Source organism: Mandrillus leucophaeus, unplaced genomic scaffold (genome assembly GCF_000951045.1).
Source record: "Mandrillus leucophaeus isolate KB7577 unplaced genomic scaffold, Mleu.le_1.0 Scaffold457, whole genome shotgun sequence".
Taxonomy (NCBI): domain Eukaryota; kingdom Metazoa; phylum Chordata; class Mammalia; order Primates; family Cercopithecidae; genus Mandrillus; species Mandrillus leucophaeus.
The window spans coordinates 647,954-652,611 of NW_012104887.1; positions in this window are offsets into that span (position 1 = coordinate 647,954).

Below are 4,658 nucleotides of genomic sequence, written 5' to 3' on the forward strand. Positions count from 1 at the left end.
TACAGAACTGTGCCAAAAATAATATTGCAATAATGACTCCCTGGAGTTTTGGAAAGTATAAGTACCAAGCAACATATTGGGGCCCCAGCTAATAAGAGACTAAAGAAAACTTTTCCAATGATGATTTGGGAAATGCTTCTCATAATTATCAGAAGAGCAGGTAGGGATACACAGTTTGGGGCATTGAGAGGTTAATAGTAGAAAAGAATAAAATAGTGTTATTTCAATATAGAAATGGTTGTGATAATATTAATTTTTGAGTCTCGTCTCATTAGAAGATTTCACTGGATTACAATAGCTATGTTATAGAAGACATAAGAAAATAACCCTGTTTGTATTATTTTATGTGGGAAGTGGAATGAAGACAGTATGTGAATTTACTAACAGAAAAATACCAGTCACCATGATAATTTTAGAAAAGCTCTTATTCTCCCGTGAGTTTTAGTTTGTTTATCTAGTTACTCAGTGACAGTGAAATAATATGACAGCTTGAAAAATGGAAGACAGTATAGGGCTTGGGGAGATAAAATAGAACCTCACCAAATGAGCTACAATAAGCTACTGCTTCAAGCAAATGCCATAAAAAATGTTCTCTTGAGCCCATAGCACTGACTACTTCTCTATGAGCCATCTTAGAAAGACTGATTCCTTAAACAACACTTCTCTGGGTAACTGAAAAAGGAAAAAATAGATTCCCATGACTCTCCATCAAGAATGAGCTTTCAACATTTCACTCATTTTTCATTCTCAAATGTCACATGACAGTATTATCTGGTGACAAAAGTATATTAGAAATGTCTAATAAGCGATGAGGAGGTAAAAAAAAAATGACTGTCTAATTAACTTGTCATTCTTTACAGACCTTCTGCTGTTTTTGAATCTCACCATCCTAACATTCCATGGACAAAAAAATCTACTGCATAAGCCTCAGAGATGGCAACTGAGGAGGTAAATAAATTGCACTCCTCAGGGAAGATCCTGGTGCTATTTGTTTCGTTAGTTACCAGTTAATACATAAAGTATTGTGAAGAGCCAGACTGAGAGACAAAAAAATAAAAATAAAAATAAATGCCACAGTAGGGAAATTCATGAGAGCTAGATCTGGTTCATATTCCACAACTTCTTGGTCGTGTGAAAGATCAAAATGTGGGCAGTACAATTATAAATATGCAATGTGATCTAGTAGGTTTCAAACTGGCTCTTTATTCCCATCAATTTCCTTTTGAGGCTTAAAATTCCACCATACCCTTCATGAGCTTAAATAATGCCTTTTACAGATGCCCTTTATATAATAAAATATTTAATAATCAACTAATTAAACAAATAGCTTTTAGATAGCAATTTGTTTGTAAATGTTATGGGGAATATAAAATTACTCCCAAGGCCTTTATGCTCTGGTATATGAAAAAATGCATTTCAAGATCATGCAATTGACTATTCAATCATTGTATATTAATAATTTTTGTGAATAGCACTGTGCTGGGCACTAAAGAAAAAAATTAAATTTATATAACTAATTTTATGAACTTAGAGTTGCACTTTGTGAACTTAGAGTTCATGTCTATCTTCTGTGATTCACTCTAGTGTAGAATAGAAAGTTGCTAAATAATTTAAAAGAAAGAAAAGTTAATATCACCCTTATCTTCAGAGACCAGAGTTGCCAGAGGTTATAGTTCTATTTGGGTTATCAAAAATGAATGCAAAGTGGATAAAGATTTTCCAGGTAGAGAGAAAGAGATGAGCAAATCACAGAGGTGAGATGCTGTGAGATGAGAAAACATAGTCTTAGTAATAAAAAAACCTCATTTTTTTTATTGGAGCATTTAAGAAGAGCAGTTGGGGAGAGGAGAGAACACTTGGTGAAGAAAGTAAGATGCTTTAGCATCATTCCTGCTAAGAATTAAACTTTGCTTATACAACCTAAGAAAATTGTGTAATATAGACAGTAAGTATTTATTAAATGTGTTTATTTAATAAAGTAATTAAATTAACATGTTAATTTCCTGTTTGCTATTTAAAGTAGGCAATGTGAAAAAATCACCTAGACTTAAGCACTATAAGATATGTAAACATGTCACTGGAAACAAATGTAATCTGAGTATTTTGAAACAATACAATGAATAGATATGATCAGTAGGGCATTTACTACTACAAGTTCTACCCCCTTCTCTGATTTATTGTTTCTCAATCCATAGTGTAACTAACTCTCTGCCTCTTTTAGGGTAAACTATCTGTTCTTTCATTTTTGTTCCCTGTAGGTCAATCTCTGGGATCAAGTCAATCAAGCTAACTTCTCCTCTGTCGAAGTTCCTGCTTCTTGGGTTCTCCAGCCTTGAAAAAATCCAGCAGATCCTTCTTCTGTCTGCTTGTGCCTATATCTGATTGTTCTGAGTGGAAATATCCCCACTGTCACTGTCATCCACTGGCTCAAAGCCTCCACATACAAGTATACTTCTTCCTAGGGATCCTCTCCATTTCTGGGACATGCTATAGCTTTGTCATTCTGCCCAAGATGCTCATAGATCTGTTGTCTTTGCTCAGAACAATCTCATTTATTAACTGCCACTCTGATGTTCTTCTTTCTGGGTTTTGCTGTCACTAATTTCATGCTCCTGGGCATGACGGTTTATGATTCCTATGTTGCCATCTGCCATCCACTTTACTACCCTGTCCTTATGACCTGGCAGATATGTAAACAACTGGCAGCAACATGTGCTGTGATTGGTTTTTTCGTTCTCACTGATAGGCTCCTTCTTAGTCTTCCAACTGCTTTTCTGTGGCCCAAACAAGATCAACCACTACTTCTGTGACATCTCATCAGTTATTTGGCTTACCTGTACTGATACCGATATCAGGGAGCTAGTCATCTTCATTGGTGGAATTCTAGCACTTATGGTTTCTCTGATTTTATTTGCATCTCCTATGCCTTCATTGTTCACACCATCCTGAGGATCCCATAAGTGAAAGCAAGCAAAGAGCCATTGTCCATTATGGCTGTGCCTCCTTTGTCTACCTGTGACCATCAGCCAAATAATCATCCAGCAAGAACAGGCTGGTGACGGTGACCTTACACAGTTGTGACTCCATTGTTGAATCCCATGGTGTATAGCTTCAAGAATAAGGACGTTCAGATGGCCATTCGGAAAGTGATTTGCCAAGGAGGAGTTCCTCCTAAAGCTGTAATAGGATTATTTCGCATCTACAGAAAAACTATTCCAGAGGACATAGTGATAATTTTAATGTTAATAATACTCCTGTTTTTCATTTACATAGCACTTTACTAGCCTCATAGTACATGCTTCCCACTATATTATTTCAGTGAGCTTTGTGGGTTGCCATCTCAAACTCGGGTTTATTAAAAACCAGGTTCAAGCCTCAAATACTTTTCAAACTTGAACAAATAAGTATTTTGATTTCTCAGTATACTTAAAGAATGGTTTTAGTTTCTTTGGTGACAAGTAAAACATCATGGGTTGTAATTTAGTATAGAAGATTCAACTATTACAACTTCCCTATAGTCTAGAAAAATGTTAGTAAGACACTTTACAACAAGATTATAAAGAAAATGGAACCAATATAATGGATTTCTTTTATAATTATGAGCTACCCGTGTCAGAGAGAACCCGGAGCTATCATTTCCACTTCTCAGTCATTGTAGGATTCTCATCTGCAGCATTCTAGCCTCAATTATTTACTCAATAGGGAGTTATATCACTGTTAAATATTTCTAAGTGTTACAAAATTCTACTTTTATGTATCGTCCTCCTTTTGCTCCTATTGTCTCTAGAGATGTACAACTTGCATATAATATTTAACCTACACAGCAACAATTCAAATATTTGAAGAAGCATAATGTATGCCTCAATTAAACACTTAACCTACCTGAAGATGCTTTTGAACTGCATGATATATCTGAGTTCACAGGCTCCTCAAAATCCTGGTTATCTTTCTCTAGATTCTTTATAGATACTTTCCACTTTGTTAATAGTGTTCTTAAAATGACTTACCAGGAAATGAGGCAACACTGCAGGTGACTTAAGATAATCACTTTCCTTATTCCGGAAGTCAATTTTATGTCAATACAACTTAAAGTTCACTACTTCTCTATCAGTTCTACCACATATGTGCTCTCCTCTGACCCTGAGGTTGCTTAGACTAAAGAGTGTAATGTTATATATCTACAACCCTATGATTATGAAACCTATTATGCTTAGTTTAGTTTAATTTTATCCTTTAAAACAATATTATATTTGGAATTTGTTCTTTTAAATTATTGTTTTTGATTTTAGCATATAGTTTCAGAATACGAAGGTCTTTTCACATCCCATTTATAATATGCAATGTACTGGTGGCCTCTCTTATTGTTTGCTTGTGTCTCTTCTAGACTTGAACAGTAAACAGTATTTGTATTGTATGAAAACACAATTAATAGTGGTTGCGTGGATTCCAATAGTTATTTATGCTCAATGGCAAAGAGAACTATGGCTGAATACTGATGCCTGGCAAGGGGTGAATGTGAATCATGGTAATATGGTCAGATGTTTCATACATTTGTCTTAGATACTCAATAAAATGAAATCACTTATCAGTCAGTCTCCACAAGCTCCATTTTGGACACCCTCATGCTTGATTTCTGCTCCATCACATCATGGGAATCA